The following is a 16,556-nucleotide window of genomic DNA, read 5'->3' on the forward strand; positions in this document are numbered from 1 at the left end:
ATTCCTATTGCTGTGTTTTGTATCAGAAAATGTTCCTGTAATAATAGATCAGTAGCAGAAGTAAAACATACCATGAGCAATGCAGTAATAGAAACAGAGTCACAAATCGGAACTACTCCCTCCTTTTAGGTTTCAAGCTAAGATCAAAAGAGGGCTTGGTAATCACCAGGGGAGTTTGTCACTAGTGTGTATGTGCTATCTCACTGGCAGTAAAATAAAAAATAGTGTAAAGAGCAACATAGGAACAATGATATGTCCATTTCCCACAACAGTTATTTTCCCCCCTTCCTCATAAATAAGCCAACAATTGTACATGTTCTCTAAAGTTATGGCCTCCTATCAGGAGCCCACATGAAAGCACTGACTGTGTTTTCCATCAGCTAACTTCTAAAGAGAAACTTCCAGATTCCCAAACCACATACTGTAAAACAGTTCTGGCAGCAGATTGACTAGGATCTTACACAGCCCATGACTAGTAACCTAATTTGAAATTGTTTGAAGCATCACACAATAGAACGGAGTCTCAAGAACATTCTTTATCCTGCATGTGGTTGGGAAGAGCTTCTTCTGATCCACACTGTCTTTACGCCACATGCTTGCTTAGAAAGAACTGGTATTTTAGGACAGTGAGGGGCTTATCAGTTTGTCTCAAGTGAATAATGAATGACACTTAATTCAAGCAAACTGAGCAGCTGTGGTCAGCTATTTACCTTGATGGCCTGAAAGCTTAACTGGATAAATGTGTTAAAATTCTGATCCCGTGACTGCACTAGCATGTTTCCACAGTTAAATTGATCAGGCTCCAGACATGAATAACTCTTCACAGTTGCTGTAAACTGATTTCTTCCTTTTAAATGATGGCCAAGCGCCCAAATGAAATATCACTGGTCTTTTATTACATCTTCATTGCTGCTAGAAAGCTAGTACCTTAGGCCCAGATTTTTTTAAAAAAATTAGGCTTTGCAACAGTCAGTTTGTAATGCCTAGTCAGTTAAGCATTGCAATGCTGAGTGGATCAACACCTAAATAGCTTTTAAAAGCTTGCTCTGAAAATGTCATATCTGGCATTAAGTCTGGCTTAAAATAACTTGGGGTTCTAAGCATGTTCCTCAATGCCTGCTTCACCTTCTCAAAGCAGGGTTTTGGAGCCAGAGATTATTTATTTTACATATTGATAATGAATAGCAGCCCTGTTTTGCCATAGCAATTTTTTCAAGAAAAATCATTCACAGCAATTTGATAAGTTCCAGATTTGTGACCGATCCAGTATTAATAATTATTATTAATTTTTTTTGGCAAAATTTTCTCTCCTGACTTCAGGATCTGTGGAATTCTTCCCGGGACATCAGGAAGAAATAATGACTACAACTGAGTGAACAAATGTTTTTTCAGTTCAGTGTCTGAACAGAAAGATCCCCTCACCAAAATGACAACCTCCCCACCCTGGAAAATTGTTTGGGCTGAATGAAATTTCACACGTCAATTTGAAATTACATTTCTTTTAGAAAATGGCATTTTGAAATGAAATGTTGAAAGGGCTCATTTTGAAAGTGTCAAAACTAACCCTTTTGAGGTTTTCAAAATGTTTCTATTTTCTTTTTCTTTTTTTTTTTCCAGTGAAAAATATTTGTGCCCTAAACATACATACATACATAAAAAAAAATGCATTTTTGGTGAATTTACTATTTACCACCAACAACAAATCACAATGCTGCCCCCCCACAAAAAAACCAGAAATGTGTGTCTCCTGTGATTCCCAATGGCAAAAGAGCAACCCTCAAAATACAGTAATACTGTTATGTATACAATATCTTTCATCCTGCAGTATTCCAAAGAATTTATAAGAGATTTAACGTTTACATATAGTGCCATAGGTGTTTGTGTATACACCACACACACACACACACACACCACTCTGATTACCATTGAAATGCAGCCATCCCAGAGGTGGAGTGTAGAAGCTATTTCCATAGTACACAGCAGCATTACACAAGGAGAGAAAATAAAAAGTAAAATCATATCAGATTACAGAAGATGAAACTTTAGCCAGGAAGACTGTAGTTAGCCAGTTGGCATTGAGTGGGATATGGTGGGCTGACATTCCAACTGTTGTGAATAGTGTCATTGGTTCTTTAATCATTACTTATAGTCAGGACCTTAGTTTTGTATCACCTTCAGCAGCACAGTGAGCACCCATAAATATTTCAAAGTTAACATAAATACCTCAGGTAAATCAGAAATATGAACACAATAGAGTGGAATACTTCCAGGAAGAAGGACATTGCCCTTCAGTCAGAGGCTTTTGGGACAAAGTAGATACACCCCAAGCAAAAATCTTAAACATAATACAGCTCGTCATATTGGGTCTGTGAATGCATTTACACAAACTGACTAGGATGTTACCTTATACACATTGTGATGGGGCAAGGCCAGATGGCTATAGAAAAGTAGTGGGAGATAGATATATTAACCCCAGGTTAAACAAATCCCTGGTACCAGGATAACTAAATGGCAGCTGCTCCAGGTCCATTAAGACACCTGGGGCCAATTAATAGCTTTCCAGAAGGCAGGGAGGATGCTAGGTTGATTGGGACACCTGAAGCCAATCAGGGGATGGCTGAAACTAGTTAAAAGTCTCCTAGTTAGTCAGGTGGGTGTGCATGTCAGGAGCTGTGAGAAGTTATGCTGTTTGAGAGACTGAGCTGTACACATCATACTAGGTACAAGGAAGGAAGCCCTGAAGTAAGGGTGAAGTGGAGCTTGAGGAAGTGGGGGCTGCTGTGGGGAAGTAAGCCAGGGAATTGTATGTGTCCTGTTCCTAAAAGGTCAACTACCATAGCTCACACTATCTGGGTCCCTGGGCTGGAGCCTGGAGTAGAGGGCAGGCCTGGGCTTCTCCCCTTTGCCCCCCTGATTAATCAATGAGACAACAGAGACTGTGCAAGGGAGAATAGCCTCTCCTCCCCTCCCTTGCTGGCTTATGATGAAAATATAGACTGTGACCCTCTTCTCTAGAGAGAAGGGTTAAGTGGAGGGTCACAGTGAGCCTCTGAGGCTAGCTAAATCTGTCAGGAAATGCAGGACCCCTGGAGATAAGGACAGAGCTTTGTCACAATGTTTGGAGCTTTCTGGTGAAAGACTAAGGGTAGGTCTACGCTACCTGGTAGTTCGGCGGCAAGCAAATCGAACTTCTGGGTTCGACTTATTGCGTCTTGTCTGGACGAGATAAGTCGAACCCGGAAGTGCTTGCTGTCAACTGTGGTACTCCAGCTCGGCGAGAGGAGTACCGCGAAGTCGACGGGGGAGCCTGCCTTCTGCATCTGGACGGAGGTAAGTTCGAACTAAGGTACTTCGAACTTCAGCTACGTTATTCACGTAGCTGAAGTTGCGTACCTTAGTTCGAATTGGGGGGGGTTAGTGTAGACCAGGCCTAAGGGAGGAATAACTAGTTAGCTACTGCCACACAGATTTTTCTTCAAGAAACTGCCTGTCCTGAGAAGCTCCACTATTATTATCTTGGAGGAAGCTGGGAAGAAAGAGGTTAACACCCACTGTGTCTCCCAGTCAGATTAAATCTAGACTTGTAACTGTGTCACTTTACTCACATAGGACCCTATCCTGTTGGAAAAGTCCCATCCATTTTAATAGGAACAGGATTTGAAGCTCACAATTTAAGATGTGGTAACAAAATGGTATATGTTTTTAGCACTTTCTATTTCATTTCCCGTATGGGCAATGATGGAATTTGGAGGTGGGCTGGGGTGGGGTGGGGGGGGGAGACATTAAAGAGCTCCTGTAACTGATCCCTCACAGAAATGCAGTGCTTAAAACTATGTCTGGCTAATCACATTTTCTACAAGCTTTCATTTGCCCTATAGTGAAGGAAGCTAGGGTTAACAGGAAGCCAGCCCTGGCAGAAAGTCTTTTGGGGGACAGAAGCAGATCAGGGCCACACAGAAATGCCTACTATATACGGGGTCCAATCCTACTGCCTCAATTTGCCTGAGTAGTTCCATACAAATCAAGGGGACTATTCATCTGAGAAAGGCAAAATGGGGAGGGAAAAGGAGCGAGCCAGCCCAGCAGAGGAGGAGTGGGTTTGGAGTAGATGAGCCAGCAGGATACCCCAGCAAGGAGTCCTCAGTGCTAGACAGCAGAATGAAGAGGGTCAGGCAGGCCAACCGCAGAGCAGACTGGATAAAAATCAGCCTTGTTTCAGACCGCTATGGGTTGTTGAAAAGGAGTTGTTACAGAGGAGGCTTAGTTTACCTGGAGCAACTGATTGTCTTAACCTCTGTCAATCACAGCTGTGGTGGGATAGATTTTCTATGCCTTAGTGTCAGTCTGCGTCCCTATCTTCTGACTATCATTCAGACTGCGGACTAGATCCAAATAGAAAGTCATTATCAAATAACTTGTCAGACTAGAGGGGAAGCATCCACTTGCAAAGCAAATCTGCCACAGTGTTAATGAAGTAATTGGCAGAGGGGAATGAGAAGTGCTGAGGCTTTTCTAAATGTACGTGCCTAGTCGCTAGTGGGGGGGGGGAGAATGCAACCACCTCTAATTCCTTATTATATAAAATCCTAGGATCAGATGCCACATGTATGACCGGGTTTCCTGTTAAGGAGACTTCTACAAGCTAAATATAGAAACTATATACAGCAGCTCATTTGAGAGAGCAGTTCAGTGCAGAATGATGCACTGTACTTCAAGCCCTGGAGATTTATAACTGCAGGTAGCACCTTCCGTCACTCAAGTCTGGTCTATGCTACAGAGTTAGGTCAATGTAAGGAAGCTTACATTGACTTAACTCTATAAGTGTCTCCACTATAATGTAGCTCCCATCAATGTAACTCACCCACTACACCGATTTAACTTAATCTCCACAAGAGGCATACCGCTTAGGTTAATGTAGTTAGGTCGACGACACTGCATCACTTACATCGCCTCTGGCTGCCTTTCAGAAGCCATCCCTTGCTGACCTAAATCAGATGGGACGCATATTCCAATTCTGGCACCAGCCCACCTAGCCTCCGGGTACATTAATCGGAAGGGGTATTTCTCTATGGATCTCCAGGCGCTTGTGGATCACCATGGTCATTTCATGGACATTAACGCAGGCTGGCCCGGAAAGGTGCATGACGCACGCATCTTTCGGAACACTGGCCTGTTCAGGAAGCTGCAAGCTGGGACTCTTTCCCCAGACCAGAAGATCACAGTAGGGGAAGTTGAAATGCCCATTGTGATCCTTGGAGACCCCGCCTATCCTTTAATGCTGTGGCTCATGAAACCCTACACAGGGAGCCTTGACAGCAGCAAGGAGTGGTTCAACAACAGGCTGAGCCAGTGCAGAATGACTGTGGAGTGTGCTTTTGGCCATTTAAAGGGCCACTGGTGCTCTCTGTAGGGGAAGCTGGAACTGGCCGATGACAGCATCCCCATGGTTATATCCGCGTGCTGTACCCTCCATAACGTTTGTGAAGGGAAGGGTGAAAGCTTCACTCAGGCATGGACCTCGGAGGTTCAACACCTGGAGGCTATTAGAGGGGCCCAGCGTGGGGCTGCAAGGATTAGGGATGCCTTGAGGGAGCAATTTGAGGCTGAAAGCCACCAGTAATGTCTGGTGCCCTGCACGGGAGTGAAGTGCAGTGGTTCCAATGTATCTGTGTTGGCTACGCTTGCTTGCTAAGGTATCTTTTACTTTATGCAATAATAAAGAATGTTTTCACAGCAAAAAAATCCATTTATTGAAAAGAAAATTTACTTATTGAAAAGTAACACAACTGCTTGGGAAACAGAAAGGGCAAGGGGGTGGGGTGGGGTGGGGAATGGTACAATCACATATTTGCGTATGTCCTGTTATCCTACTCAGCTTTCCTGTCTGGAGTGCTGTGTAATGAGTGCTGCACTTCAGGATGGCTATACTGCATGGTGATGAGGGTTGAATGCAAAGGGGAAGGGTCGTCGTTTTCAGGGCTGGGTAGTGAAGCTAAAGGTGTTGGAGGCAGCTGGTGGAGATAAGAACCCACATGTTGGGGAAAGTGGGTTGGAGGTGACATGGGGGCACAAGGGAAAGTTTTGGGACAAGGGCTGAGGCGGAAGAGGGGGACGAGCATGGTAGTGCTCTGCCTGCATAGCTATGAGCGCCTGGATTGAGTCCACTTGGTGCTCCATCAGGCTTATCAGCGCCCGTGCTTTGGTGCCAGTGCTCCCCATTCTGCTGGTGGACCCTCCTTTCACTCTCCTGCCACTCCTGCACTTCTTGATTTTCATTAAGGGAGTGCTGCATGACTTCATGCAGCATGTCCTTTTTGCTTCTACAAGGCCTCTTCCTGATTCTTTGCAGCCTCTCGGCCGGTGATAACACGGACGGCTGAGATCTCAACGTTGCATCTGTAAAGGCAAAATGCAACACTTAACAGAGCAGCATTGTTCACACCAGACAGAGCAATGATTCCCCTGTACTGGGCAAGCACAGTCTACACAATAGCATAATTTGCCCATCCCAAAGCGAGAGCACATAACCCATGGGAGCTCCAAAATGGTGAGTAAGCACAGAGTTAAGGGGGACTGATTCTTTCATGGCTGGACTGTCCTCTGGGTTTCTGTGCCTTGGGGAGAGCTAACAGCTGCAAGGGGCCCCTATACTGAACACTGTCCCCACATTTTCCACGGGAGTTCGTCCTGCTGCTGAGGGTGATTTGGGAAGCAAGGGAGGGTCTGCTACTGCAATGCGGCTTCTGCCCTGGACCATATGCAGTTTGCCTGTGTGCAGCAATGGTCCCCCCCGGCCCCTCACGGCGCAGTGGCATGGACATGTTAGCCTGACTGGGACAAGGACTACAGTGGCTCTCCCAGGAAACCTGCGCAAGTGCATTGCCCAAGTTCTGGCTGAAACCTTTGAAAAAATTGAGGCCAATTACCGCAATGTGAGAGCACATCAATGTCCTAATCTGCATCTAGGCATGCATGCAACCCTAACCCTCCTTGCCCTAAGAGCCCGCACCGAATAACTTCCTTCCCAAAACAAAAGCCGCTTAGCGGGAACCTCCTCTGGTGTTTGTCCTTCCCCAAGCACTGGCCTCCACAACTGGCTACCTTCCTCCTGACTTGAGAACAGCTCCTGGCTGCATGCATCTAAGGATGCCGGGGTGTCTTGCTCCGCCTCAGCACCCTCGCTCCTGCTTTGCTCCTCCTCCTGCCTTGTTGGACTGGGCTCTGAAGTGTCCATGGTGGTACTCGGTGTGGAGGTGGGGTGACCCCCAAGTATCGCGTCCAGCTCTTTGTAGAAACGGTGGTCACAGGGTCAGCACCGGAGTGGCTGTTTGCCTTGCGGGCTTCGTGGTAGACATTCCACAGCTCCTTCACTTTAACCTTGCACTGCAGAGCAACCCGGTCATGGTGCCTTTCCATCATGTCCCTTGATAGCTGCCCAAAAGTATCGTAATTCCTATGGCTGGAGCGCAGCTGGGACTGGACAGCTTCCTCCCCCCCGCAAACACTGAGGTCCAGCATCTCGCCCTTACTTCATACTGGGGATCGCCTGGCGGGTGGAGGCATGGTCACCTGGAAAGATTCACTGATGGCACTCCATGCCTGGCTGAGCAAACAGGAAGGGGATTTTCAAAATTCCCAGAGAATTTAAAGGGCGGATCTGACTGTTGGTCACTTGAGGGCAGGGCAGTAGAGTTCAAAGTGATGACCAGAGGGGCTAAAACAGGCATTGTGGGACACTTCTGGAGGCTGATCAGAGCCTAAGGCAATGGGAGAAGTCCTCCCGTTGACATGCACAGACTACACCAGTTGGTATAACTACATTGCTCTGGGGTGTGGATTTTTCACATCTCTGAGCAACATAGTTATACCAATATAAGTCCATAGTGTAGACCTGGCCTAAGACAGAGGCACAGTTTAAGTAACTTGCCAAAGAACATCAGCGATACCCAACATATTGGAGGAATGTTTTGCTTGGGTGCTATTAGAAATGAACGTGTTCTGATAAATGAGATCCTTAGGGCTCTATCTGGGAGGGGGAGGGGGAGAGGGAGGGGACACACCTTCACATTACCAAGGTAAAGTGTGCTACCCTGCTGCCCAAAATTTAATTATTTTAAAAAATTTGGCACGATGATGTTTTCTTTTACCCTAACAATATGGCAGGACCAAGTTACAGGAAAAATAATGTTGTTTAAGAATGTTGTGAAGACTCTTTTTTTTCCTGATTTTTGTTGACCTCTGATTTTTTTCGGTTTAACTTTTTACATGAACACAGGATGAGCAGCACATTAAGTCTGACAGTTGAACATGTTTTCTTTGCTCACAGAAATATAGAGCTTTAGGTGAATGCCTACTATTCCGCCTTAAGGCTTCCATTCCACGGAAGAGGTATATCGAGGTTTCTTTCCTGCTATGACAATATCTTCGATAGCTAAAGAAATGTTTACTAAATAAAAATAGTGCTACCCCTTTGCTAAGTGGTAACATTTTTGAGGCTTTGTGGGTCCGTTTACTATTTGGAACAGAAATCAGTGGCCTGGAGTCCAGTATTTCTTTAGGGAAATTTGTTCATTTACAAAATGTATAAGCCCTGTTTGCTCAAACAGTGGTAACAAACGGCACACAGGCACTCCCTTCTTGCAGAACCTTCAGGCCTGCACCTGTCTTGTTCACAGAAGCAGCTGTCATACAACTCTCTCTCCCCCCTCCCCTCCCCAGTGCCTCGCTGCAGTCTCATGGTTTAATAGTCTCCCAGTCCCCCAGTGCAGTGGTTCTCAACCAGGGGCATGTGTACGCCTGGGAAGATGCAGAAGTTTTCCAGGGGGTACATCAACTCATCTAGATATTTGCCTAGTTTTACAACAGGCTACATAAAAAGCACTAGTGAAGTCAGTACAAACTAAAATTTCATACAATGACTTGTTTATACTGCTCTATATACTATAAACTGAAAAGTACAATATTTCTATTCCAATTGATTTGTATGGGGGAAATGAGAAAGTAAGCACTTTTTCAGTGATAGTGTGCTATGACACTTTTTTATTTTTATGTCTGATTTTGTAAGCAAGTAGTTTTAAAGTGAAGTGTAACGTGGGTGTACACAAGACAAATCAGACCCCTGAAAGGGGTACAGTAGTCTGGAAAGGTTGAGAACCACTGTCCTAGTGTGTCATAGGGGAAACCCCTAATCCAAACCTGCTTACTGAAACCACCTGACCTAGAAAGCTAAACCTCAATGAAGTGGGTTTTAGCCCACGAAAGCTTATGCTCAAATAAATTTGTTAGTCTCTAAGGCCTTGGCTACACTTGTGAGTTACAGCGCAATAAAGCCTCCCCCAGCACTGTAACTCACTCCCCGTCCACACTGGCAAGGCACATACAGCGCTGTATCTCCGTGGCTACAGCGCTGCATGTACTCCACCTTCCTGAGAGGAATACTGTGTATTGCACCGCCGCTGTGGCGCCAGTGTGGCCACCCAATGCGCTGTGACTGGCCTCCAGAAGTATTTGGCAGTATCCCACAATGCCTGTTCTAGCCACTGTGGTCATCAGTTCAAACTCTACTGCCCTCAGGTAACCACCGATGTGATCCGCCCTTGACATTCCCCAGGAATTTTAAAAATCCCCTTCCTGTTTGCTCAGCATGGAGTGCTATCAGCGAATCTTTCCAGGTGACCATGCCTCCAAGCGAGCTCAAGCATGGAGCAATGGCGAGTTGCTGGACCTCATCAGTGTTTAGGGGGAGGAAGCTGTCCAGTCCCAGCTGCGCTCCAGCCGTAGGAATTATGATACCTTCGGGAAGGTATCAAAGGACATGATGGAAAGGGGCCATGAACAGCCAGTGCAGGATTAAAGTGAAGGTGCTGCGGAGTGCCTACCGCAAAGCCCGCGATGCAAACGGCCACTCGGGCGCTCCCCCCGCAACCTGCCAATTCTACAAAGAGCTGGATGTGATAGTTGGGGTTAACCGCACCTCCACTCCGAGCACCACCATGGACACTTCAGAGCTGGGATGGGGGGAGGAGGAGAAGGAGGAGGAAAACGGGAGTGAGGGTGGTGGGATGGATGGAAACAGCCTGGAATCCCTGGAGGCATGCAGCCAGGAGCTCTTCTCGAGCCAGGAGGAAGGTAGCCAGTCGCAGCGGCCGGTACTTGGTGGAGGACAAACAGAAGAGCAGGTTCCCGGTAAGCGGTTTTTTTTTTCTGGGAAGGAATTTTTTCAGTGCGGGCTCTTTGGGAGAGGAGGGTTAGGCATGCATGCCTAGATGCGGAATAGTGCATTGATGTGGTTTATCACATCGCGGTAATCGGCCTCGGTAATCTCTTCGAATGTCTCATCCAGAACGCGTGCAATGTGCTTGCGCAGGTTTATTGGCAGAGCCACCGTGGTCCTTGTCCCAGCCAGGCTAACGTGTCCATGCCACTGTGCCACGGGGGGACCATTGCTGCACACAGGCAAGCTGCATATGGGCCAAGGCGGAAGCCGCATTGCAGTAGAAGAGCCTCCCTTGCTTCCCAGGTCACCCTCAGCAGCAAGATATCGTCCAGGACGAACTCCTGTGGAAAATGTTGGGACAGTGTTCAGTGTAGGTGCCCCCTGAAGCTGTTGGCTTTCCCCAAGGCACAGAAACCCAGAGGACAGTACAGCCCTGAAATAATCAGTCCCCCTTACTCACCATTTTGAGGCTCCCGTGGGTTGTGTGTGCTCTGTTTGGGATGGGAAAATTATGCTATTGTGTAGACCCTGTGTGTCCCTCCTTAAGTGCGGGGGAAATCATTACTCTGTCTGGTATAAACAATGCTGCCTCTGTTAAATGTTGCATTTTGGCTATACAGCTGCAACAACCTTGAGACCTCAGCCGTCCCTCTTATCGCCTGCTCAGAGACTGCAAAGACTCAGGAAGAGACCGCGAAAAACCAAAGAAGACATGCTGCAAGAAGTGATGCGGCAATCTATTAAAGAGAATGAAAAAGAACAGAACTGGAGGGAGAGAGAAAGCAGGATCCTCCAGGAAAACGCAGCACACCAGTGGCAAAGCGCGGAGCACCGTCAGCAAAGCACGGATCAGCGCATAAGCATCCTGGAGCGCCAAGCAGATGCTATCCAGGAGCTCGTAGCCATGCAGAAGGAGCAGTAACGCAAACGCTTCCCCCCCCCCACAGTCCTTGTCCCAAAACTTTTTCCCTTGTGCCCCACTGTCACCTCCAACCCACTTTCCCCAACTTCTGGGTTCTTCATGTCACCAGCTACCTCCAACACCAGTATCTTCACCACCCAGCCCTGAAAACCACGACCCTTATCCTCTGCACTCAACCCCCATCACCATGCAGTATAGCTATCCTGAAGTGCAGCACTCACTGCACAGCACACCAGACAGGACATACGCGAATCTGTGATTGTACCGTTCCCCACTCTACCCCCTTGCCCTTTCTGATTCCCAAGCAGTTGTTTCTTTTCAATAAATAAATTTTCTTTTCAATAAATGGATTTTTTGGCTTTGAAAACATTCTTTATTATTGGATAAAGTAAAAGATTCCTTAGCCCAGGAAATAAACATGCACTACAAGTCTGCTTAGCAAACACGGATTCCTAAAGACTGGAACTACTGCACTTCACTGCCGTGCAGGGCACCAGACATCACTGCTGGTTTTCAGCCTCAAATTGCTCCCTCAAGGCATCCCTAATCCTTGCAGCCCCAGGCTGGGCCCCTGTAATAGCCCTGCTCTCTGGCTGTGCAAATTCAGCCTCCAGGTGTTCAACCTCGGAGGTCCGTGCCTGAGTGAAGCTTTCACCCTTCCCCTCACAAATATTATGGAGGGTACAGCAGATGGATATAACCGCGGGGATGCTGTGTTCGGCCAAGTCCAGCTTCCCATACAGAGATCGCCAGCGACCCTTTAAACGGCCAAAGGCACACTCCACAGTCATTTGGCACCGGCTCAGCCTGTAGTTGAACCGTTCCTTGCTGCTGTTAAGGCTCCCTGTGTAGGGTTTCATGAGCCACGGCATTAACGGGTAAGCAGGATCTCCAAGGATCACAATGGGCATTTCAACTTCCCCTACTGTGATCTTCCCCTCCGGGGAAAAAAGTCCTGGCCTGAAGCTTCCTGAACAGCCAAGTGTTCCAAAAAAGGCGTGCGTCATGCACCTTTCCTGGCCAGCCTGTGTTAATGTCAATGAAACTCCCACAGCAATCCACAAGCGCCTGGAGAACCATAGAGAAATACTCCTTCCGATTAACGTACTCGGATGCTAGGTGGGGTGGTGTCAGAATAGGAATGTGCGTCCCATCTATTACCCCTCCACAGTTAGGGAAACCCATTTGTGCAAAGCTATCCACTATGTCCTGCAGGTTACCCAGAGTCATGGTTCTTCTGAGTAGGATGCAATTAATGGCCTTGCAAACTTGCATCAACACAATTCCAACGGTTGACTTTCCCACTCCAAACTGGTTTGCGACCAACCGGTAGCTGTCTGGAGTTGCCAGCTTCTTGATTGCAATAGCCACCTGCTTCACCACTGGCAGGGCAGCTCTCAATCTCGTGTCCTTGCGCCGCAGGGTGGGGGCGAGCTCCTCACACAGTCCCATGAAATTGGCTTTTCTCATCCAAAAGTTCTGCAGCCACTGCTCATCATTCCAGACTTCCATGACAATGCGATCCCACCACTCAGTGCTTGTTTCCTGAGCCCACAAGCTGTGTTCTACGGTGCTGAGCATGTCCGTGAATGCCACAATTTCGTGCCATACGCGTTACGCGGCTCGATAGCATCGTCTGACTCCTCACTCTCACTTTGGATCTTAAGGAATAGTTCAACAGCCAAACATGACGTGCTGGCGAGACTCGTCAGCATACGCCTCAGCAGTTTGGACTCCCTTTCCCACAGACAGATCACGCTGCACAGAAACCATTGAAAGATGGTGCCAAAGGTGGACGGAAACAAAGGGATTTCTGGGATGGGAAACGATGCATCACGGGGTGTTGGGACAGGACCCAGAATGCCCTGCACCCATGCCCCCTTCCCACAACCTATGGCGCCAGAATGGTGTGGAAGCAAAGAAAAAACTGACAGGAAGGGAATGCAATGCATGACAGTGTGTTAGCAAGAGTTAGGCTAACTGTAACCCTAATAACGTGACATTTGTAAAAACGAGAATTGTGTAAGGCAAGTGAAAAAGAACTGTGTAAAAAGTTGTTGCGACCTTGTATAAATAATGTGTAGAAAATATTGTATGTAGACTAAAAAGTTAAAACAAGTGAAAAAAATAAGATATTAAGATGGCCTATGTATAAACAAAATGCAGCTGTTGCTTATTATTGTTTGTAATGAAAGGTATAAAGGTTTGCTGTAATTGTTTACCTGTAAAAAGACCTGTTTAGCTCTTTCCCTTTAGGCAATTGTTAGAAAAAATAAAGTATTTAACTTGCTGTGCCCAACCAAAAAGTGAGAACTCTGTTATTCTCCGACAATGGGAAGAGGTGCTCTGTGGGATAGCTGCCCATAATGCACCGCTCCCAATGGCGCTGCAATTGCTGCAAATGTGGCCACGACAGTGCGCTGGCAGCTATCAATGTGGACAGACTGCAGCGCTTTCCCTACTCAGCTGTACGAAGACAGGTTTCACTCACAGCGCTGTACAGCTGCAAGTGTAGCCAAGGCCTAAAGTGCCACAAGGACTCCTCGTTCTTTTTACTCTCCTTTTGTACAGTTACTCTGCAACACAAAGGAACCTCACACACCTTCAACTGCCAAAGGAAGGCAAGCACTTGTCGGAGAAAAACAGAGTTCTCACTATTTGTTTAGGTACAGCAAGTCAGATGCTTTATTAACTCTCACAATTGCGCAGAGGGAGAGAGCTAAGCAGGTCTCTCAACAGGTAAACAATTACAGCAAGCATTTATACCTTTTGTTACAGACAATAATGAGCAACAGTTGCATTTTGTTTATACATAGGTCATTCTGATATCTTGTTTTGCTCACTAATGTAGACTACATTCCATATTATCTACACAAGGTCGCAACAACTTCTCACACAGTTCTTTCTCACTCGCCTCACACATTCCTTGCTTCTACAAATCTCGCGTTATTAGGGTTACAGTTAGCCTAACTCTTGCTAACGAACTGTCATGCATTGCATCCCGTTCCTGTCAGTTCTTTCTCTGCTTCCACACACTTTAGCCCTTAATGACTCTTGAGTGCTGTTACAGCATGGCTCCTTTAGCTCTCTGAGGAACTTCCTCTTGGGTGCTTCTACCTCAACAGCCCCACTGTGTGGGCCATTAGCACCTTCCATCAGGAAAAGGAATTTTCCAGTCGCTTTTTAGACGTATCTGTCACTTTAGGTTTTTCACTCTATGCATCCGAAGAAGTGGGCTGTAGCCCACGAAAGCTTATGCTGAAATAAATTTGTTAGTCTCTAAGGTGCCACAAGTACTCCTGTTCTTTTTGCGGATACAGACTAACACGGCTGCTACTCTGAAACCTGTCACTTTCACTGTCACTAGCTGAGACTGGCCCTGAAGGCAGCTGCAATACTAACGCTATTCACTAGTAGGAAGTTCATTCTGATGGATAAATTAAATACACAGGAAATTCATTTCAGCTTTTCCTTAAATGCTATGAAATTAACATAATAGAAATCTATAAAATGACAGAACTTGCTTTATAATAGCTTTGAAAGTCTGTCTTCAAATGCTAAGCAATATTTCTTGGGTCTCAGAATCTCTCATTAGATTATCAAAATGGCAGCGTTCTGTTTCAATGTTAATTATCTTTCATTATATGGACTATAAAAATGAAACTTTGTGATTAGAAAGTCTTTCCTATTATTACATTTCAGTTTTCCTTTAAGATTACAGGATTATAGGATGCAATCACTACAGATCTAGACTGTTGCTATATTTACACTCACTCTATTTGCTACAAAGGGAGAAGTTTCTCAAAGTTCTGAACATGTCCTTTTAGGTCTTGTCTACATACAAATATTGTACCTCTTTAATATACTGGTATAGTTAAGCAGTTCACACCCCTCTCCCCTCTGTAGATGCAGTTATATGAGTAAAAATGTGCTTTATCCTGGTTTTTACAACTATTCCTGTAGGGAAGGGGAATAAACTAGGCCAGTATAAAGAACCCTTTATATGAATACAACTGTGTTCACATGAAGGCTTATGAAGATTTAACTATTTCAGTAGGAAAATGACAAAAACAAAATCACACCTCTAACCAAGATATAAACTGTGTTTAGATGAGGCCTTAATCATAGGCTCCAACACTTAGGCTATGTCTACGTTGCAGCTGGGAGCAAGACTCCTAGACTAAGTAGACAGACTCACACTAGATCAGCTTGAGCTAGCATGCTAAAAATAGCAGTGTGGATGCTGCTGCTCTGGCGGAGACGTGGCTAGCCACTCTAGCTCAGACCCAACTCCTTGGGCACTGGGTTGGACTCTCAAACGCACCCGACCAATTTTTAGCAAGTCGAACTAGTGTGAGTCTATCTACCCGGGCTGGGAAGCACAATCCCAGCTGCAGTTCTAGACATACCCTTAGGGATTGTCTAGATACAGTTTTTAATATTGCTTTAACTATTTCATTTTGAAACCAGTAAATTTAAGCAATACATCTTTCTAATGTGGAGGCAGTTATACACTGATATAAAGCTTCTCAGACCAGTAACATTAATTCCTGTCAATTTTGGGGAACCAGCCACACCTTTTTGCCAGAATGTGTGTATCCACATTAGAGGTTGGACCAATTTAACTATTTCAGTAAAATACATCACACCCCTAATAGAAACACTTAAATCAGTACAAAAACTGTGTGTAGCTCTGGCCCAAGTAACACTGATGCAGAAAAACACTCTGGTGGATACTATTAATGCTCCCAGAAGCAAAGTCCTCTCACTCCATAAAGACAGAAAAAACTAAAGGTTCCATTTGAAGTTTGGAGTGCAAGATTATGACCTGAGAATACTTTCCCCCCTCTCCTTCTTCTTTCTTCTTTCCTAAATAAAGACCATCTGCCTTGGGAAACAAAGCCAGGGTTCCCTAGAATAAACAAACATTTTCCAGATATCATCCAGACCTTTGGTTTGCTGAAACCTAAAGCTATTACCCTTATCTTAATTGACATGTGTACAAAACACCGACTAGAGTCAGATAAATATTTCCTCCTGATCACTTGGCTATTGTCTAATGGAGTAAACAGTCAGAAGATACCAGCAGCGAAAACAAATAAAATAAAACTCATCAGTTATTTTTCTGAAGGTTGCATTTGTTTCTGTTCAACATGTAAGTTGTTGTACAAGTGGCTGAAGGGAAAATGAAATAAAGGTAAAGATCTAGCATTCTGTCTGTCCATTGATTTAAAAGGGTTAGTTTGTTTAGTTATCAAGAATGACTAATATTCTGCCGTCTCTATATTGTATCCCTATTGATTACTATGTGCACAGCTAAATACTGGCCTGTCTATTTTCCACTTGTTACCTTCTCTTTTCAATACATTTCTTACATTACCACCTTCCACAACATGACCTCTCAGCCTCTCTGTTCCA

This window comes from Trachemys scripta, chromosome 3 (assembly GCF_013100865.1).
Source record: "Trachemys scripta elegans isolate TJP31775 chromosome 3, CAS_Tse_1.0, whole genome shotgun sequence".
NCBI classification, from domain to species: Eukaryota; Metazoa; Chordata; order Testudines; family Emydidae; genus Trachemys; species Trachemys scripta.